The sequence below is a fragment of the Sturnus vulgaris genome, chromosome 12 (genome assembly GCF_052056855.1).
Source record: "Sturnus vulgaris isolate bStuVul1 chromosome 12, bStuVul1.hap1, whole genome shotgun sequence".
Taxonomy (NCBI): Eukaryota; Metazoa; Chordata; class Aves; order Passeriformes; family Sturnidae; genus Sturnus; species Sturnus vulgaris.
Genome location: NC_142254.1, coordinates 21101455 through 21124251, shown reverse-complemented (window position 1 = coordinate 21124251; position 22797 = coordinate 21101455). Strand labels below are relative to the sequence as shown.

At 43.1% G+C, this 22797-nt stretch overlaps 1 protein-coding gene across 1 annotated transcript in view; it reads right to left on the bottom strand.

The window, feature by feature from the left end:
• The window catches only part of ZFHX3 (zinc finger homeobox 3), a 370752-nt gene that overhangs the window by 278878 nt on the left and 69077 nt on the right, over positions 1-22797 (bottom strand). The window contains exon 2 of the mRNA XM_014889524.2: positions 20122-20217. The gene's annotated coding sequence lies outside the window, so the exon portion shown is untranslated. The remainder of the gene's footprint in view (positions 1-20121; positions 20218-22797) is intronic.

The window sequence follows — 22797 nt, the reverse complement described above, 5'->3', positions numbered from 1 at the left end:
CATAAAGAAAAATAAATTTTAATAGACTTCCATCTGAATTACAATTATATGCTCAAAAAGGGAAACCATTTACTGTACAGTTATTTAAATATTTTTCTTTACAGTATTTGGCAGACAGCATGAGGTGACATCTTCTGTGCAAGCACAGCTGGCTGAAGCTTTAAGAAGTGACCTGTCCTCCAAAGGTGAGCCAGGTTCTGAATGGAAACAGGAACAATTCCCAGCAGGATGTGCAGACGTCACCCAAGGTGACTGTTCCATTCACAACTGTCTCCCTTGTACTTTGAGAAGTGTTTCACTTTCTGAGCCACTGCTCCACCCTGCCTAAGCCTGATCCCAATTCAATTAGTCACTGGCAGCAGCAGCACTGCACTGGGTCATTACCCGAAGGATCATCTCCCTTTGCCCAAAATGGAATTACCCCAAGGACCACCCCCCTGTCACCAACAGGGACATGCAGCCACATTTCACCACATTTCACCACATTTCACCAGCAAGCTGACCCTCCTGAACAATGGGCTGTCCAAAACATGAAGACAACAGAAATGCAATACTGATCCTAAGGACACCCACTTTTAGTGAAATTCCCACAGAAAAGCCTTAATTTCCCATTTCCATGCACGGAGAGCTCAGCTGGACAGGCACTGGAGTCCCTCCTGTCCCAGAGCTGCAGTGCCAGAACAAAACTGAAGCTGGGAAGGCTCCCACGTTTTCTCTTGGCAGGTTCTGTAGGAAGCAAAGGCAAACTCTGACACTTTGCATCATTGCCTACTCAGAGCTTGCCTGGACTGTGAGTTCTCACAGAACAGAGTCCCTGGGGATGGGAAGGACCCTCAGCATGGCCAAGGCCAGCCCCCAGCCCAGCACTGTGTGCACCATGAACCATGTCCTGCACAGCCACACGTGTGGGGACAGGCACACAACAGGAGAGCAGAAGGAGCCAGACTTTTCCCAGTCTCACAGAGCACTGAGGAACTTGTCAGAATCAGTTTTGCACAATCCTTCCAAAATTTCTACCAGGCTCTCAAGAAAAGTGCAAAGCTCTTTGAAAATTCAGTGCACAGTGAATTCCTCAGCCTGAGGAAGCAGCAAGGTCCCCTCTGCTTCCTCACCTTCTCTTTAGGCCTAAGCACATTGCACTGACATTGGATTTTGGCACAGCAACATCTAACACAGGAGGAGAAAGTCCTTGACGAATATAACTTCCTCATCAAATTATATTTGATGGCAATATTAGGCATCTTCTATTTTCAGTCCTAGGATAAAAAATCAGCAAACTGACATAAAGGCATTTTACATCCCCTGAACTCTGTGGCCCCCACTTTCTTATTAAGAGGGTTTGAGGTTAATCAGTTTAAAATTGCATTGATTTATATAATCATTTTGATTCGGTGAGGGAATAAATTGAAATGAATTATGAGGTACATCTTAAGTATATGCTCCATTTTGCTGCTTGTTCAAGATTTGGATATAATACAAGGGAAAGTAACACTTATCCCTGGGAATTCTCATGGATCTGTGGCAGTCCCAGTGCCAAAGAGGCAAAGCAAAGTCTCTGAAATAACATTTAAGAGTGAGGGAAGATGTGAAAGAAAAATTGAATTTATCAGCAATTTATAAACAGAATGAAAAAGATTAAGAATTCCTATAATTGCTCTTAGTATGTTTCTTACTCCTGTTGTGTTCAGTAGTGGAAGTGAATTATCCTGGCACCACCATCATCTTCCTCCCACAGCCTTGTACTCAGAGATCCCCTCTCTCCCTTTCAGAGCACAAGTTATTCTGGGGGAACTAAAGTCCCACTTAAAAGCTGATTTTAATCAGCTGTTTTGTTAAATTGAGAGGGATTAGACTCAAGCTCTTTAACCTACTCTGTGGTAGTGCCTTCATAATCCATTCTCACCTCCTCGAGTTTTCCTGAGGAGCACAGAGCAGCTCCCAGAAACGAGAACCCCGAGCTGCTGGGAGCCTGGTGTGGAATTGGTGTGGAATTGATGATTCCCAGCACAAGCCCTCCTTGCTCCGTGGCAATGATGGTGCTCTGCACATCTGGCCCTGGGAATCCTCACACACAGGCTGCAGCATTCCTTAATCAGGGATTTTAAAATCTGAGTGAGGGATGTGGAGCAGCAACATCCCCTCATGCCCAGTAAAATGCAGACAAGTGCACTACTAGCAGCCAGTATTTTAGGGAACAAGATACTGGACTATTCTATAGCCAATATTATTTGTTGAAGCACCAAAGTACTCCCCAGAAAACTGAGGCCAGAATCAGAATTCTTCTCCTTTCCAAGCCTGGAGCTGCTCCTCCATCAGCTGTGCAGGGACTGAGGCACCCAGAGCCCTCCCCTGAGGAGCCCTCCTGCCTTCCTGCACTCCCCACTCCCCACAGCCCATCCCTGCAGTGCCCAGGCCAGGCTGGACAGGGCTGGGAGCCCTGGGACAGGGGAAGGTGTCCCTGCCATGGCAGGGGTGGCACTGGATGGGCTTTAAGGTTCCTTCCACCCAAACCATTCCAGGATTCTGTGAACTCTGGCTGCAAAAGCTTCTGTTTCAAAAAGCAGAATATTTTTTGTGTGTTTACACAAACATTACTGCAACAGAGTAAATCTAGGAACACTCATTTCTTTGGAATTAACACTAATTGCAGTTGAAGACAAAGACTTTAAAGATTTTTAAAAGGTTGCAAGTGACCCACACTCCCAGCACGCTGGGACTGCTCAAAAAAGTCTAAAAATTATTTTCCATATGCCTCATGGCTGTACTTTCTTATGCAACTGGAGAAGAGCTTTAAATTTCATTGAATTTAGATCCCAGTCTGACTTTTTTTTCTCCATCTGCTTTTATTTTGGCATCAGACTGGATTCTTGAACAGACACAAACACAAGCAGAATCTGGTCATTTCCCCAGCCCAAGGTGTGCCAGAGCAGGGAACTTTCAGGGCCTCCTGGTGAGCACCTCTGCACTGACAAACCACAATCTCCTCTGCCCTCCTAACTGGCTTTGGTGTCTAAAAAAGAGCCAGCACACACTAAAAGATTGGAGAAACAGATTGTATTTTTAAAGTGCAACATATTTTTTTCCTCTGATCCAAAACAGCAAATGTTAAACTTAAAGACTCTTCCTAGTGCATGTTAGTGACAGGCAAAGCTCCCAGAGGGGTGACTGCCTTCAAAGACAGGTAAATGAGGGCCCATATAAAACAGCCAAGTATTGATGTTGTAGTAAAATTCAAGAAAAACACATTGGCAGACAAGTAAATTTGTCACTAATAATTTAATGTAATTTCCCTAAAATGGAGGTAATAGGTACTCGGGGAATACACCTCCAGGGTTTACATCAAATGTGCCTGTGGAAAACTGTGAAATAATATTTTTTTTAAATGTAGATGCTTTGGCTGACATGTTGGTTTATGATGAAAATCACTCTCCTGAAATGATAAAGGGGAGGGGGAAATATCAGCTCCCAAACATGCCCAACCCGTGTGAGCTCAGAGCATCCCCACAGGGAGCCCAGAGGGTGCTGAGCTCCTTCCCAGCCTGGCACCTCAGCCTGGCACTGCCACTCACACAGCTCTGCAGCCAGCCTGTCCCTGCAGCGAGGGCACGGCTCAAACTGGCTTCACATGCAGCCAGGAGCAAATCATCTATAAAAGTTTCATTTTCTCTAAGTGCTAATGGAAGATTTTTTAACCCAACTCCTGTCAGCGTTCACTTTGTACCTGCAGGATGGTGCTGGATGCTGCTGAACAGCCCTTATCAATTATCATGTGGTTTCTATAAATGTTAAACAATACCTGACTCACATAGGTGAAATTCAGAGAATGAAAAAACAGAAAAAAAGTCCCACTATTACTTTGCTGCTCCAGATAGAGCCACTTCTGGTTAAATTGAAATTTCACTGTGCAGGTTTAATATGGGAAAGGCTTGCTTTTTTTTTTTATTTTTTTTATTTCTAGGGCAGTAAGAAAATAGGAAAGGAAAATAAAGAAAATAAGAAAGGAAAAATGCATCTGCCACAAGCTCAGATAGTGAGGAGGAAAGGGAGCTCGGGGAAGAAAATGTGAATTGCTTTGAAAACCAAAACTCCATCATATTCTGTACATTTAAGATCACTCATTAAGTTGTGAGTAATTAGAAGTAGTGATATCCTGTGACACAGACTCAGCTTTTTATTATTTCTACACGGTTGGCACGATCCCCACTCAGTGCAAAGATGTGCTGAGCACGGGCAGGGGAGGCAGAGCAGGGCATGGGGCCTCAGCCAGGCCAGCTGTGCCAGCTGTGCCAGCTGTGCCAGCACCTGTGGGCTAACACAGCTGCCAGGAGCCAGGCAGCAGCTGCCCCTCGCAGGGACAGAAATCAGCTGCTACTCTAACATCCCATGGAGAAATGGTCCTGTTTGGGGTTTTCTCATTCATGGCTTTTCTTCACAAACCTCTGGGGTTGGTGTGGGTTTGTCCGGGGTTTTTCTGCTAATGATTTCCTTGGTTAGAATCTCACAGTTGGGCTGCATGAGGAATTAATATCTAAAGTTACAAATTATTCTAATGGAAGTGAGAATACAAACGGACATTTAACTTCTGAGCTTCAGAGTTTGGCAGAAAATGAAGTAACAACGATTGCATTTCCAGCTACTTGGTAATGTTTGGATCTTATTTGTCTTCTGAAACAGACACTGATTTGAAACTTTTCCTAACTAAACAGGCCAATATCTGATCCTTAATTTTGGCAAATGCAGAAAAAAGAGATGGAAAAGATAAGGTGGGACATGTCTTGGTGTTTGTAAGAGGGGAGAATTAGGCTGTAAATTGCTTAGAGTGTTTTTTTCCCCAATTTTACTGTAAAATGACCAAAGACGGATCCAATTCTGGAGTAAAATCTGTGAATATAATTGGAAAGAACAGATTTATAGTCCCAGAAAGTGATAAAAAACCAAACAAGGAAGCCCCAGCCCCCGATTCCCTCCAAGCCCAGGAAGAGCAGCTTTATCTCCACTCTCCAAAGGGCACAGGGAGGTGCCCGTGGTCCCTCAGGACTGAGCTGAAAGCCCCTGGCAGGGGGAGCAGGGCTGTGCTGGCTCCAGGCAGCACACACACTCACAGCCCTGACAGTCACGGCAATTCCCATCTTCCTCTCTGCTCCCTGGCACTCCCTGTGCTTCTTGTGCACAGGGGATAACACTGGCACCTCTCAAACACAAAACACCCACAAATTTCTCAACAGACACAAAAAACCAGTTTTTTCCTCTTCTCTGTTGCTGTTTAGCTTTGGAGTATTAAAACAACAAGCAAGACAGAGAAAATTCCCAACTGCTTTGGTGAGAGCAGGGACAGCAGACATCCAGATCCAAGGATTCTTCTTCTTCTGTGAGAAAATGTCTCTTTAAAATTGCATTACTGGCATTTATGATTCATTCTGCAAATAGTGAGACTTCCCTGTATAAATCTGAAATTCATTTCAGATATTGTGAGTTTAATAAGAATAAAGGCACCCCATTTTTCACAGCAATAAAGAAAGATGCACCTGCCAGGAGCCTGACCAGGGAACAGACTGGGAAGATACTCAGTAAAGTTAAAACCAGGAAAAAAAAAAGTATTGATACAAAAAAGAGAGCTCATCTATCATTCCATACCAAAAGATGCATGTCACATGATGAATTTAAAACAATTTTAAAAGCTGGCTTTTTGCTTCTCCAGAATGGGAGAATCAGGGGAGCAGCAAGAGAGGAGGGATTTTGTAAACTGTGATGGGAAACGAGGGGCAGCTCAGTGTGAACGGGCCCAGCCAAGGCTCTTTGGCCAACAACCTTTATCTAACCAGAAATTCAAGTGTTTTGTAAGAGTTCATAAAATACTTAATTACATTTTTGCAGCAACAGATTAATTAGCCTTAAATCTGACCTGCCCTTTTTCACCTGCTAATTTTCTCTGCTGTTTCTCTGCTCTCCTGAACAGACTCTTGTAGTAACTCCCTGAGCTCATCACTGGCACCCACATCCTTCCCCTACTGCAATCCCTCCTCTGTCAGCCTGCACCAGCAGGGCCATGCCAGTACTCCAAACTCCCAATAACTCAGGTCTGCTGTCCCAGGAGCCTGAGAGGGGAACACACCAGCACGACACAACTCCTCAACTGCTCCAAAGCTACCAGGACAGAAGAGATTAGAAACTCTAAGTTGAAGTAATCCGTAAGTGATGAGCATTTTACTTATAACACTTCAGTTTCTCAATTTTGTTGCTTTCTCAAAAAAAAAATTAAGGTAATTTAGGTTAATATGAACCTTGTAGAGTATTTAATTTCTCCTGTGACTCTTCTCTAGTTTTCTGTAATATTTTGTGTATGAATCCTTCCCAGAGATGAAGATTGCACAACAGCAGCCTTTGATACACAGAGACACCAGCCAGGAAATTGGAAGTCCGGGCTGAGCTTCATCCTTCATTTACACCACTGCTGAGAGGGGGGAAGCAGAGACACCGAGCTAGGGACAGGGAATGGCTTAACTTTTAATTTCCTGGATGTTATCATTTTAAATAGGAGCCTTGCTGTTATTTAAATCTGTCAGAGAGAGGCAAAGGGAGGTAAGAAAAAAGAAATAATACGATTTCTTTGAGCAACGGGAGCTAGACAGTCCAAGTCATTTTCTCCAGAAGAAAAAAGCAACTCCTGAGCCAGCATCCCGCACAGCCAAGACCTGCAGGGGCACTGGCTCTGCTGGATGAGGCAGAAGGTGTCAGGCAGCACCAAAGGGAACCTGAGAGCTGCTTACACATCCAGGGACACCCAGAGCCCTCCGTGCCCAGCCCTGCTTGGAACCCAGAGAGCTCAGCCTGCTCCAGCCAGCAGCACCTGCAACACCTCCACAGCAAAGCTTCAAACAATACAGAGACTAAATACTGTGAAATATCACAGACAGCACCAGCCCCTGGGGGACCAAAGTCCTGCCATGACCCAGTGCATGCTCAGGCTCCCAGAGGAGGATCTCCATCCATCGAGGTGCTGTGGCCTGGCAGAGCTGAAGGCTCCCCACCAGAACAGCCCCCAGCAGCTGATACCCATCCAGGGCTTCAGCACCCCACCAGACAATGAAGGATGCTCATTTGTGAACTAAACAGTTACTGAAACTGGTCCTGAAAAATGTGTAAGAGATTTTAAAGGGCAACTTTTGCACTTGATCACTTCATTTACAAAGTGAAATAAGACAAGTAGGAAAAAGGAGAAGGAAGCCCTGAAAAAACAAGGAAACCTTTAAGAGCTTTTCAGGCCCTTCCCAGTAGCTGCAGCAGTGAAATGGGACAGCAAAGCACCAGCACAGGGAGATAGTTCAGGCATGGCTCTGATTTATTTTCCTCTCCTGCACAAAAGTGCTGACATACATCTCGAAGCACATTTTGACATATGAATGTACACCAGACCATTTACTCCATAGGTAATTGTACAATTTCCACTGGAAGACAATTCTCGGGTCTTGGTGAAAGGATACTTTTAGTAATGGATGGCACCTGAATAATTAATTATTCCTCCCCATTCTACCTGTCTCAGATCCAGGAGCCAATTTCTCTCCAAACACTGCCTGGTATTTTTCAGAGCTCATCTTTGTTATTAAGTTGATTCTCTGGATCCTATTGCTTAAATGTTGTATCTTTCAAAGGCTGGGAGTGTTTCATGTCCTGAATCATGTGAACATGGAACAGTCTGTAGCTCCTGTCCAATAAAACAGACAGGGAGGATGGCAGAATCTGATGGCAATAAAAGCTCATCAGTGTAGCTCTGATCTGGCTCCACTACATCAGCCAAATGAGAAGTTTATCAGGAAGATTTATATCCAGAAAATTTAACAAAAATCATCATCCCACCTTGCTGTGTGGCCCTTGAGATTGCATTTTATTCTTTATTTATCAGCAGCATTGGGCTCATCTAAAGACTGACTGTGGAAAGAAACACAGCATGTTATGCTCAGAAAACAGGCAGCCACTGCTTACACCATCGTGGTGTCACCACTGCTGAAAAAATTCACAAGCAGGTATAGGGAAAATGTCCTTCCCTGCCTTGCATGTGGAGAGGAGAGACAGGGACAGCAGGGATGAGAGCAGATAACAGGCAGATACGTGGGAGCATCTGACATAACATATGCTGAGAGCACTGAGCACTGGAGGACTCCAGCGACTTCAAATCTCTTCACATCCCAAAGCTCTGCTAGCACTCTGTTCCTGAACACACAAAATATTGTTTCCTTCTCATCTCCAAGGCAGGCAGTGCCATCAAACCCTTCCGTGCCCCTTTTCCAAACCACCCTGGTGCCACCGGGTCTGCAGTAGAGCAGGTTGGTTATTGGAGTGGAAAAAATACCTCAAGTATGAACACCACTTTGGGAAGTGACATCTCTGAGGACAATGTGTGGTGGAAGAAAAGTGACCAAGGGCAGGGCACTGGGAGGGGAGCTGGCTGGACCAGCTCACTGCAGTAACACAGGGAATGTCTCCCCTCCCAGGAACCCAACACGAGCCTGTCATCAACCTGCACTTATGCCCTAAAGCAAGTCAGAGCAGCAGTAGGATTTGTGAATGAGCAGGATGACAACAGGAACATTTGTCCCTAACAGAAGGCAAACTCCCCCACACACCCAGCAAGGTTTATTTCTACCAAGGCAGCTTTAACTGGCATTTCAAGTAGCACAGCCCTATTTAGTGCCTGGCTTTGCACTAAGAAACTCTGTCTGAAGTAACTGGCTTCCACATTCACACTGGAGAGCAAAGACAAACCATGGAGCGTGTTTGGAAAACCTCAACATCTGGATATAGTAATAACCTCATAAAGAGAGAATTTAAACGGACCCATTTCCTTCTGTCACTCCAGGCATGGAGAGGAGAGAGTTGTCATCAACCCTGAGTCCCTGCACACCCAAGTGATCAATGACCCAAGAGAGCAGTGCAGTGAAAGGTCCCTGTCCTCAGCGTGGCCCTTGCTGGTCTCCATCAGTGACTTCTGAAACACAAAGGACAACTTGTCCTGATCAGATATCAACACCTTGAGGCAAGTGCTGGGAACAGGCTGCACCATTCAGCACCGCTTGGGATGGGCACATGCAAGTGGGAAAAGAGGAGAAAAGCAGAGCAGTGACAACACCAAGGACACAGCCCTGGGCTGCACCAGCCACAGCAAAGGTCCTGTCCAGACCTGATTTTTTTAATGCCATATAGAAGGATTTCTAAACACACCTGGGATTTGCAACACCGGGGTTCCCACCTGTGGCAAAACATTTGGGATATCAACAACTCAGAGAAATTTTGCAGCCGAAAGGAAAACTGTGTGCTCAGCTCTTGTCATTGCACTGCAGCACCTCCAAGGCTGGGGTTTTAGCAACTTCCAGCATTTAAATGTCAGTGGTGGAATTCCCATGTAAAATATCCCTTTACTTGGGAGCAGAGGCAGAGACTTCCCAGCCTGAGAGCTCAGAAGAATCCCAGGGTACACAGGCATGGGGAGAAGCTTTCTCTTACCAGGAACAGAACAATTAAATCAGTACTTTTTATTTTTAAATAAGTCCTGTATATTTTTCAGTACCAATTTTACAATAAACACCTATGTATAATTTGCAGAGAGATTCTGTGCACTTGCTAGGAAGCCCAACTGCTGTTAGGAGCAGTCCCAGAAATTTGCTCTTTTTTGTGTTTGGAGGCTCTCCACCTGCACTAACCCTGTTGTTCACCAGCAGCATTTCCCTGTTTTCTGCTTTCTCTTTGAAAGACTCAAGAAATTGAAGACTGCTGGCACCTAGGAAAAGAGTCAGCCCTTTTAATATTGTCTTCCACAGAACGGTGAACAAAGAAACCCAAGCAATAATCTCTGCACCAAACCCACATTTCTACTTTAGCTCTTCCAGTTACACAGGGAAAAAAAACCTTAAAAATCTCCAGCCCTGAAATTCCAGGCATTCAGTGGCAGGGATCACACGATCTCTAGAGATGCTGTTTTAGCAGACAAGGACACACACTGCAAAAACCACACATCTTTTATTTATTTACATTATACACAGATCAGGCTCCCTCTCTTTTCCTATTTTCACAATTTACAGTTCTTTTTTTTTTTTTTTTTTTTTTAATGAAGGCACAACTTTGGATTATCGAGTATTAAAATGTACATTAATGATTAAAAATGTCCTTAAAAATTACTTGGGTTTATCACTAAAATGGACCTGGACCCATCATTAGCTGTACAATCTGATTTTTTTATTATCTGCAGATTTGCACAACTCTTTCATACCTTTATGATTAATGGGTTAACTCTTATGTGATTCCAACTAGACCACAACAGATGTAAGTTATGTTTCTTTTTTTTCCTGTGTTTTCTATGTCCTCTGTGAATTTTAGAAAAAAAGAATTAATTTCAAAATTAAAACGAAGAATTTAAAGTTTACTAAGAAAAGGAAAGCAATCTCAATTGGAGAATGATGAAATAAAGAAAAGCTCACCAGGCAAAATTCTGAGCCAATCAAAATTAATGGCAAACCTTGTATTCACGCCACTGAGGTGACAGAACCACCCCAGAATTCCTTCCCTCCGTGTCCCTGGCAGAGTCCAAAGGCAGGACAGGCACTCAAAGCCTTCACTCAGACCTGCTCACATTTAACCCTGACACTTCTCGTGATTTTTTCAGTCTTTTATTTAAATATTTCCATTTTTTTTCTACCCATATCAACCAAATAAATTATTTCTTCCTCAGGACTCTGTACCAGCCAAGTGGGAAAGTTCAGCTTTTTCTGTCTGCATCAGTCCTTTAAATTGATTTTTTTTTTTTATTTTAATGAAAAAAATCTCTTCCCAAATTAATTTCTGGATGAGGGTTTGGCTCTCACATGAAAGGAGCAGCCCGATGCACCCACTAAGGGTCTGTGTGACCCTCACAGAGGAATTTTGGACAAGGAACAGAAAATCTTTCTGATGTACCATGAATCTGCAAGAGCAGATCACAAAGGAAATTCTTTTGAACCCGTAAATTCCCAGGTAGCACAAAAGAACAATGTGCATTTTCTCAGCTTATCTGTGGGCAAAATAAAAGCTCTTTATGAAACAATAAATTCTCTGGATGATTCTTGCACACTGGATTGCAGCACAGAAAACACTGGAATATGCACATCCTTGATACTGGGCACTGACAGATTCTCAAGAGACTTCACCAGGTTTTCCAGCAATGATAAATAAATGTGAATTTTTATATGCCTCTCTATCTAAGTGTACCAAGAGCACACCCACCCACAGGAGCTCTCTCCGTGTGGAAAAGCAGCGCAGCTTCACAAAAAAAAAAAAAAAAAAAAAAAAAAAAGCTGTTTTTTCTTTCTGACAAACGGGCATGAAATAAGAGGCCGACGTGAGCCCGTGCAGGTCACTGCAGTCAGGCTGCTGCGTGTCACAATTCCAACTGCTCCATCCATCAATGGCAGCCCCAAAATTAACGTAGCTTGGAAACTCTGCAGCAAGACAGTAACAGCCCAATTGAAAGGCTGACCTTCGGAGAACGCCGGGCTACCATGGAAAAATTATTTCATGCCCTGCACCAAAGCCAACACCACAGTTCAGAGGGATTTGCAGTTAATTTTTTTAGTTATAAAATCAGGTTTGCTGGTGAACTGCAATACCAGATAAGGAAACTGTTATAAAGGCTTTTAATTTCGAAGGCATTATCAATTACATCCACAGACATACACTTCCATGGCATTCAGGAGTTGAATTTCTCTGAATTACTGATTAATATATTTTTTAAAGCATAACCTGTTCAGGGTTATAAACAACACTATTTTCTTAGTGATTGATTGGGTAAAAACTATAGTTGATTAGCCTGAAAATTTTGATTGAAACTGGCTGCAATTTTTGCCAAATACACACTTTCAGGTCCAATTAAACCAAGGAGACAATCTGCTCTAAAATAAACGCTCAAATAGCAGTATTGAGTTCTTTCACACAGGAGTCAATCACACAAGTTCTTTAATAAGCAGAGACAAACAGGTCAGCCCCGTGCACACCCAGATCAGAGGTGCCTTTGCCCTCCCAGGCTCTAGCCCCGGCCATGGCAGGGATTAATCCTCTGTTCAATCACCTGCTAACACCCTGTTAATTGCTCCATAAGCTAATTGAACTGGAAGCTTAATAACACACAAATAACAGAAATACCATATAGCTTAAAACTTCAAGTAGTTCGATAAAATTGAACCAATTAAAAAGAAAATTCAAATAATCCAATAAAATTGCCAGATCACATCTTAAATGTGCATCCCAAACTTTAGAAAGTAATTTATTTTTCCCAGGCCTTTCTCTGGAGATCATTGAAATCGCTTACTGAGCGTTTTCTTCCCTTACAGAGGTTTTCTAACATTACAAAATATTTTCCTTCTTACACAGGTGGGTAATTCTGCAACAGCATCAAAGACACCAAGAAATCGGGAAGATGTAATGAAATAATAGGACAGAACAGAGATCCTCAGAGTCTGGGTTTGTCAAGACAGTAAAACATGTATATTTTGGTTTGTACAAAAATAGAAACAAGTATTATCCTGTTTATATTGAAATATATTTAATGGCAAACAAAACCCCCAAAGCAGTCACAGAGTTAATTTCTTTGACCATGGTACAATGATACAGAGGGAAAAATTCCAGGATTTTGAGAGACAACAAGCACCCAGATTTTTGTTTTGATGAGACAACAAGTTTGGTTGAAAGTACTGGGACAGATAAAACCAAAACTGCTCCCTTACTTCTTTAGTGCAATAAAAGATTTCATTAAGCCATTTGCACAATATTCCACCAATCTTTCACGGGCTGAAAGTGCCCAGAGCTTTGCCCAGAGCAGCTGTGGCTGCCCTGGATCCCTGGAATGTCCCAGCCAGGCTGGACAGGGCTTGGAGCAGCCTGGGATGGTGGGAGGGGTCCCTGCCATGGCAGGGGTGGCACTGGGTGGGCTTTGGGGTCTGAGGTCCCCTCCCCACCCAAACCAGCCTGGGGCTCTGTGAGAACGAGCTGATGGACAAAGCTCAGGAGTCCTGGCCTGACAAGCCCAGAAGCCAAAGCTGAGCCAAGTCCAACACAAAGATTTACCCTGCACAGCCTGACTGGGCTGAGGGAAGGACAGATTGTCCTCCTGGAAACAGCAACACGAGCTGGACCAGCACAAAATGGACTACTCAAACACAGAATTAATAATTACACACAGGATTAACTGGGCTCATCTGAATGGCACACGTTATCAGGGTGTCAGACTGGATGGTGGAACACTCCTTGCTGCCCTCAAACCTGTAAGCAATGCAAGAACCAACCTCCAGAGAGTTCCTCTCGTGTTCTGTGGCCAAAGCTTCACTCCCAGAAGCTGCTCCCTGCCCTGGAGCAGGAACCGAGTCCCTCACATTTGAATTTCCCCCAGGGGGCTGCTGGGTTCACTGCAGGCAGTTCATGACCAAACACAAACATCAGCAAAGCTCCTGCACACCACTAAAAACTGAGAAAGTCCAGGTGATTCTAGGCCTTCTGGCTGGGATAAGCAATTACTTTCCACATTCTCTCTTCAGCTGAAAATGATTGGTTTAAGCTTTAAAAAAAACCTAAAAATCAGATGTCTTGTGCAAGAGTTTTAACAATTGCCAGTGACTGTTCAGACCTGAAAAAACCTTCTACTTTAATAATTATATTGTTTACAGTAGTAACAACCGTATGGAGTTCCTTACAGTACTCTAGAATCTTATTCTTCAAATAAACTGTGTAATTATAACACACTGGAGAAACTGTGCCATTATCTCATTTCCATTAAATTAATGGAAATTATTTACTCTTTTTGTTTTCCACAGAATTAATGCACGTGATGAACTATTTTTAACTAGTCCTGAGACTTAACAATTTACACTCATTTCATTCTTGCCAATGAATTGGACTTAATGAATTCCAGCTATTTTAAGGGTAAAATTTAACAATCATTAAACCAAGGGAAGGGATGTGGAATATCTTCTGCTGCTTTTGAAGTAACAAAAGCTGCAGTCAGTGTTCTTTAAAGGGAACTCTCCAAACTTTGATCTGCAGCTGAGCAGGACTGTTCTGAAAACAATGAGTGTTGGTACGTGTCTGATGGGCTCTTCCCAAGGAGGGAGCAGAGTGTGTGACACAAGTGACCCCAATTCCCTGACAAGGAAAAGCAGAGCTCTGCTGCAGGAGCAGCACCAGGTACAGCAGGACAGGAACCACTGCAGGGTGTGGGAGCTGCAGAAATGTCATTTCCAGATACAAAGAGGAATGGCTTTGTGTCCAAGGAGAGCAGCACAGCCCTGTTTGCTTGTCCCTCCCACTCCCACACCAGTACAACCCCACAAGGCTCTGCTGGGGCAAACTGGGCCACCTCCTGCTCTGCTTCTCCCAGCAGAGCACGTCCAGCTCTGTTGCAGCAGGCAGTACAAAGCCAGCTGGGGGATGTAGGGAATCAGTTCAGAAGTTTGTGCCTTGAGGAGGGCAAGCTCAAGTGGAACAGTGGCCACCAGGATGAGGGTCAGCCATCAGCCAAACCCTTCCTGTCCCTCTCCATCTCCTCCAGCCGTGTGCTACAGCTGTGACAAAGGACACATTTGTGTCCCATCTCCCAAGTTTTCATGCTCCTGAACTCTGAAGGGAGATCCCAGAACAGACACAGGAGGAGCTGCCCTGTCCCCAGGGCCCAGCCAGGGCACTCTGAATGTGCTGCTCCCACAGGCATCTCCAAACAGCTGCCTTCAGTTAGCAAAGAACATTTCCCAAGGCAATTAGCAAATCAGCAGAGTCTAAATACTGCGACCACAGGTATTTCGAAGTGATCCCGAATTCACACACATGGAAAGCACAACAGGCAGGGCCTGCACAAAAGCTCCAGCTCTGCCTGGGGTGCCTGCACACCCCCAGACTCCCAGGGAGAGCACACAACACCTTTGGGTACCACACAAAGGCATCTCCAAATAGGAAACCTGCTTCCTCTCTAACTTATTTCAACTCTCAGGCATTCAATTACCAATGTGGTATCAATGTCCTGTCCTTAAAAGTGAATCTGTTCTAGAGCAGCAAATGGAAACCCATCCATGGCAGGTAACTGTAAGAAAATTATTATGTAAAATCATATATAAACTAACCTAAGTTTATATTCATGTTCAATAATAATTACAACTACATACACCACATGTTTACATATTGTGACTAGAAATGGAGTTCCAAATTATCATTCTTTTAATTGGGAGCTTGGAAATGGGATGGGGAGAATGGGGGAGGCTGGTTTTCACTGAATATCAGATGGGAGAAAATGTGCCCTGCTGGGCACAGGGCCTGTGCTCTCACTGCAAAGCCGACTGATGCAGCTGAAATATTGCAGTGTTTGATTCTTCTCCTTGACAGAGAGCAGGGCTCCACTGAAAGCTCATTTAATAAAAATAATGCAATGCAAATGAATCTGAATCAGAAAAATTAGATTGATGGAAGTAGCTCGGTCGCTGTAATTACACAAGGTGTATTATTTCTTAAATTCTCTTTGCATTAAACATATACCATACATTTATCAAACATAATTAGCAGTTTAGGTGACAAGGATTTGATTTTTCTCCTGCAACAAAAAATCCTTCTACACGGGTATATACATCTGAAGTGTAATATGAACATTTTCCCACTATCATTGTTGGCTCCTCAAAGAAAAACTCCATAAAAGCAAAGAAGCAGAGGGGAAATACTGTGTGGGACTTAAAAAGCAGAGGACAAGGAAGATGGCCAGGCCAGCCTTCTGTGAATTTCACCAGCATAAAACCAAATTAAATCAGTCCCAGCTTTTAAGGCTGTTAGTCAAATAAATAATATTTGAAATCAAAATAATTGATGATACCCCATATTTCCCTTATAATCTACCTTTAGCTTTCTCAATCATAGAAATAAATTGATGAAAAAACAGCAAGAGAAACAGAGGATGCAAAAGAAAGTTGATGAAGTTGAATTTCCAAGACAACTAAGATAATCAAGTTTTTTCCTCTCTCAGTGTTTCTTGGGGTTTTGGACTAATGGGGGGCTTTGTTTATGTTTCAGGTACTGTGGGGTATCTTTAAAACAGTTGCACAGAAAATAACTGTATCAGAATAATGGCAGAAGGCACTTGCATTTTTTCTCTTCAAATCCCCATGGACTATGTGGGGACCTCAAGTCAAAAACCTTCACTTTAGAACAATAAATAAATAAACCTGCTAAACCCTTCCCAAGGCTGGTCAACTGTAGCATAAGTAATGCAAGAGGCTGAGAGATGCCAGATAAATTTGATTACTATAAAAGATGGGAATATGTTTCTTTCCTCAGAGAATTCACAAAAAGGGGTCAAAAACAAAGCAGCACTGAAAGCCAACAACTTCATTTCTCCAGCAACTCAAGGCGAAAATACAATACAATTGCACAGGAAGGTTTTATCACATCGGTGCAGACACCTCCTAATCTTCTATTTCTGAAAAAGGAAAATAGCAAAGATAGAGTCCAGGCAAAATGGGGCTCTTCTTTCTTTTCTAGAAAAGGCACTCTGATTAGTATATCAATTTAGCAAAGGGTTCAAGAACTGTTTTCTTCTTTCACCTGCTACCAGTGTCATAGAGGCTCTAACATATTTCAGTTGGGAAAAAAATAAAAGTAATCTTACACTTCATGTTATTCTTCCAAATTGTCAGATTACCAAATCATTTATCTCAAATGCATTCAGGAGCACCATGAGGAGAAATGACCAATCGTCCTTTCCTTGTTAAAGAAAAACAAAGTCCTGACTCAGTGCTAATTGTTCCAGCCCTGAGTAATGATGAGATCCAGAGATCCCTGCACTGTTCCCTGACTGAGACAGTCCTGATTTCACATTTCTGCTCTGTAAATAGATGAGCTCCTGCCAGGTGCTGTTACAACAGCAGCAGTATTTTGCAAACCTCTCTGGAATTACCTTTTCCTTCTCATGTCTGAGAGAGACACTTGATTTTTTCACAAACACCCCGTGTTGGTGGCACAGTCGTACCTCCGTCAGCTCCTGGCCCCTCCTCCCGACAAAACACCCCCCCTTCCAGGCAGCAGAAAAGCCATTCCTACTCGAATCTGACAGATTTCACCTGATTTTCATCACTCCATCACAGTCATCCTGTTCTTCCTATTTAGCATCCCAAATTCCTGCCCCATTAACTGCATCTGCTGGCACTGGGTCTTCAGCCCAGTTCCAGGAGCCCCCAGGTAACTTATAGAGAAGAGTTACAAAAAAGATGCATAAAAGAGGAGGGTTGATCTTTGAAGAGCAAGTAACTTCCACGCAGCCTGATAAATTCACTTTGGGCACACAAACACTTCTTACACACAATGTGCTGCAAAAAGCTTTTCCCAGGGGCTGACAGCACCAGCTGCTCTGCAGGACCCAAGGAAGGACAGGCTTGCTGCTCTTTCCTGTGGGTCAGAGACTGAGATCCACACCCAAATTTGGTCAAAAACCTGTTCAGATTCAGTATTAAATGCTTTGCAGTAATCAGAGTCCTGTACTGTGTCAAACAATTTCAGTAAAAACAAAAAAGTTTGGCTATCTGGTTTATTCATGGTATTGCTTATTTTATCATGGTCTACTACATAATTGCCCTGCAAATATCACAGAACTCATTTCCCTTGTTCCATGGTATATACATTCCAAACCCCTCCATTTCAAGTACAAAGTCTAATTAATATTTGTAATAACACATACAAAACACTATCTACAGTAGATGATGTTAAAGGTAACAGCTTCTTTTTCAACTGCAAGGCCAGAAAATGTCTATAGCCTGGAACAAAGCTGCTCAGAAGAACTAAACATGAATTAACATTTTAACAAACACCCCTATCCCAGAGGCCACTTCTGCAAGGCTCCCCCAGGCCAAGCCTGGACACACACAACTCGCTGGGACACCTGGGGGGGACACACTGGGACACCTGGGGGACACCTGGAGCCAGGAGGGCAGGAGGAGGAGCTGGGGTGGTGAGAGCACAACCAGCACGAGGGAGTTCAGGGCTTTGCTCATCACATCCCTGCTCCTGCACTTCTGCTCGGACAGGACAGCTCACCAGCAGGGAAACTCAACTGCATGGAGCAGGCAGCAATTCAGAAAGCCCAGATACTGAATGAAGGAAACAATGCTGAGGAACTAAGCAAAGGGCAATACAAACTATCATCATGACAACAAGCACATCAACTGCTGGCTTTAAAAGCCATCGATGTCCTGTTCTCTTTTCACTTTCTAACCTCTGAAACGCTCGCTTGCATCAGCACAGCACAACAGCAGAGCTGGAAGGAAGTCTGTGCTTTTAGAGAGCAGAAACACAACGTGAATATGCCAAAAAAAAAAAAAAAAAGAGCAGGATCTATGAAAATGTTTTCAATTTCTTCAGACACTCTGTTCTCCTTTCTAAAGAACCTGATGGCACAATATAAAAACGATTTCTCTTCAAGTATTGTTTTCAATAATAACGTAAAAAATCCTGACTACCAGCAACTTAAAAACAAAAATTCTCTGATAAGAGACTTGGAGACTTAAATATGCAAAGACTACACAGAAAGGCTGCTGAAAGGGCACTTCCAGAACATCTACAACACTAAAATGCACGAGTGTGTGCAGTTACCTGTGCACACACACCTCACACACCTGAAACTCCCCAGACTACCCCTGCAGACTGGCACAGGTGTAGCACACTCGAGTGCCAGGAAATGCAGATGTTTGAGCAGCCACGATAATGTTCCTTTGGATCCTTGTGTGCCTGTTAGACCTGAAACCACCTCGTTTTTCCCTACAGGAGCCACATGATGAAATGCAGGGCAGTTTGGGTGCTGAGCTGGAGAAGGAGAATGCTGTGTGTGCTGGAGCTGCTGCTCTGCATCAGCCCTGCAAACCCATCCCTCACTCCACTCCAGCTCCTAAACCACTCTGCCTCTCAAACCAACCACTGGACTCCTGATCTTGAATCCCATCATTCAATTTTTAAAATTCTCACTTTAGGACAGTTCAAAGCATCCTCACACCCACATGGCATTCTGTAAAGTAGTGCTGCTCAGGCTCAGAAACCCACACAAACCCAGAAAACTGCCTTAGGATATTTATTGATGCACCATCTTGAAAGATTTTTCTAATGAATTTTGTTGTTGTGAAAGACTTCTGCCTTTCAAAAGCAGAAGAGTTTTATAAAAAAACATAGAAGTTGGCATTTCTGAAATATTATTAGAAAAACTTGAACAACCTGGTCTAGGGGAAGGTGTTCCAGACCATGGCAGAGGGTGGAACAAGATGATTTTTGAGGTCCCTCCCAGCCCAAAGCACCCTGTGAGTCTCTCAAAGAGCCTCTGCAGCAGCGATTTCACAGACATCAATGGCTCTGCTCGCCCTGTGCATCAGACAGGAATTTTTCATTTCATACATCATTTAAAACTTACTGCAGTGATTCCACAAACCTGTCTACAAGCACCTTCTTGCCCAGCCCCCTCCAGTTCAGGTTATTTTGGCCAAAAGTGAACACACAAGTAGACAGCCATAAGCAAAGCAACACTTAGCACTAGATAATGAAGAGAAAGATCTTGTGCTCTCAAATAATATTGCATCTTGTATTTGAACACATCAAAATAAAATTACACTGATTAAATCATCAGCAAACTCACCCCAAACATCCCATAGCAGGCAGCCAGCATTAGCACACAGGCATTGCAGGATTTTTAAACACAGATTTGCATTTAGATCACATTTTCAGAAACTCCTCTTCCAGGACAGTGTAAGAGTGTGGACAAAACCTTCTCTTCCCAAAACCACTTGTTCAGACCTCCATATTCTGGAGCCATCCACACAGACAGATCATTGACTACTGCAGCTCCCCAGATAAAATCATAAAGATCACAATCATTGCTGCATTTATTTCTAGAACAAGCCTTCAATAATCAAATATAGAGATAAGTTCTGAAAAAACAGAATTCCATAACCTACATGCAAAGACTTCAACTCACACTGCAGCCACAATTCACACATCTCCAGACTGAGAGCTGCAAATCAGACAGCTTTGACCTAAAACTCATTGAAATAAAGCTAAAACCTCAGCATGGAAATCCAAAGCTGGAGGTTGACTCACCATTTATGAAGGACTTCTGCACACATCTCACACAGGACACTCATTGCCTGGGCGTTAATTCAGTAACTCCTCGTTCAGGATAAATCCAGAAAGGAGCTGGCACAAAGAAATGGAAAACACACATTTAGCTGGGGTTGGATGTGAACAAACAGAATTTCTTCTTGTCCATATGACTAACAAAAAATCGTCCATAACATCCTTCTTTTCAGTCAACACCAAAACATTTCTGTAAGTGCTGGGAAAAAAAAACTTTGATTTAAAGTAAATTAGAAGACAAGGTACAATGATTACCTGACTATTCCTAACACTTTTAACATGCTGGCACACATGTGAGTGCATCCAAGTGTGGTAAGTCACAGCACTCACATGTTCTTGAGTCAGGAGGATTTCTGTGCTTTGCATAGCACAGGAACACAAGGAATGTTATAAAATCTGAGACCATTCAATGACAGCTTCTGGAAAGCTTCCCAAATTTCTTGTCCCCAGTAACCACCCACACGAGGAAAGATTCTACTACCCATGAATAAACACCAAGGGTTATCTAGCTCCATTTGTGCAGCAGTATGTGAGTGTGCAGGCTGTGCTCCCAGCCCAGAGCACCAGTCAGGCCCAAGGCAGAGCCCAGGCTCAGCCTAAAGCCAGGAGCTCCAGGGCACCTGCAGCACTGCCCTGCTGTGCTCAGCAGGGGTGACACGGGACAGGGACAGGGTGACACGGGACAGGGGGGACACACACACCACAGGGACAGGGACAGCCAGGGCTGCAGGCTCCTCTGGCACAGCTCCCCGGGCTCCCCTGCCCCCAGGAGCCAAAGGCTCCCACCCATTACACATCACAAAGTAAAGATCCATAGCTCTAAACTGTTCCGCTTCATCATGAACTCCTCAGCTCACCAATCAATAGAGTATTGAGCAATAAACAACAGCCAGAAATACTCCTCAGCAGAACAAGCAAGCCAGTCTTATTCACAACTGGCAATCGTGCAGCTCACACGTTCTCCAACACAAGTTCAGGAAATAAAAATCTCATTAAAGCTTTAGCCAAAATTTCTAATTCATCAAAGGACCATGTTTTGAATACCAATGAATTTCATGAAAAAGAAGTGCTTTTTTTTTCTTGTCTGCATGTCTGTAAAATCTCTCTCAGGTTACAAAACCAAATCTGATGACACTGAAAAGTCTTTCAGGAACAAAGACAGACGAGTAAAACAACCACCAGATCTCTTTAATTCCATGAAAAAGTGTCAACAGCAAAATCACTGCATCTCTGCCATAGCAGAATATTAAATAGTTCATTAATATCCATTTTCCCTTCTTCTCTTTTCAGAGGCTACTAAAATTGTTTCTGTTTGATTTTACATGAGTGAAACTCCTCCCAAATGAAACAGGTACAAGGATCTTGAAAGAACACTCAAGTGCACATCACTCAAGGCCTTGGCAGGCCCTATCTGTGTGAAACAACAATAGCATCCCACTAATAACAATGACTTGCTTAACTATTCATTTTGGTAAATAATGGAACTGGAAATTATCTAGTGATGGATTTACACTTTTACAATGCATCCCAGGGATGAAAATGAATAGGGACAGAGAAATTATGTGTGAGACAATGGCTGACACCACAACTTCAGATCCTGCCTTGCTCCACAGAGCAACACAAGCTGAAAAATGTGGCTAAAACTGCAGCTTTTAGCATTTTACCTTGGTCCAGTTCTACCGTGAGACATCCTATGGATATTATTTGTTTTATACAAACACTTACAGATGGCAATTAAAACCCAAACACAGCTGTATTAGGCAGAAATAGTATGAACATTACAGCAGGTGTCAGAGCCATTTTAATCCCAACCACAGTAAATTGCCCATTCCTCAGATATTCCTTCTTTCATCAGTTACACAGAATTGAACATATTAGGTTTTATATTTGAGGGAGCACTAACAAAATGGCCCAGGCAGCCTTTGCAGCCTTTATTTGAAAAGAATATGAATATTTCCAGTGGAGGCCCAGAGGGACAAAGCCTGGGGACACGAGGCTCCATCTCCATCACCTCCTTCGAGAAGCCACAGAACCCCAAGACCCTGCAGAGCACCAGGTGAGAAATGAGAATATTTGGAGGCAGGAAGCTACAAAGGCAACAACTTTTCTGGAAGCAATAGTAAACACTAAGTTTCTCTTTAAAAAGTTAAAGATTACTTTGTGTTTAAGTAACAAATGGCAAGTGTTTACCTGTGACTATTAGTTCTCTCCTAGGGGGTTTATTATAAACAGTATTTCAAACATAGGACTTGAAGAGACAATGTATAAATATTTTAAATGGTAAAATATAGGTGCTGGCTTTTTTTTGTACTACGTCCAGAAAATTTGCACAAACACATCAAATTTTCCACCTAGGGAATTTACTTTATTGTTAAGTTTGCATTTAAAACAAATGTACATGACCTATTTTGGGGCTAATATAACTAAAAGGAGCCTATTTGTTGTTTATTATTTATAGAAGATTCACTTCAGATTAGGCCTTTTGCAGACGTGTGTATCTGTGTGGCACCACAAAGCATCTCCACATCTCCCCAGCACTAAAACACACGAGGAAATGACAAGTTAGGATGTATCCAGTACACAGAGTGTTTTATAAAAGCCAAGATTAAAAGCTGGTTTTTCCCTCCTCAGAAAGGCCAC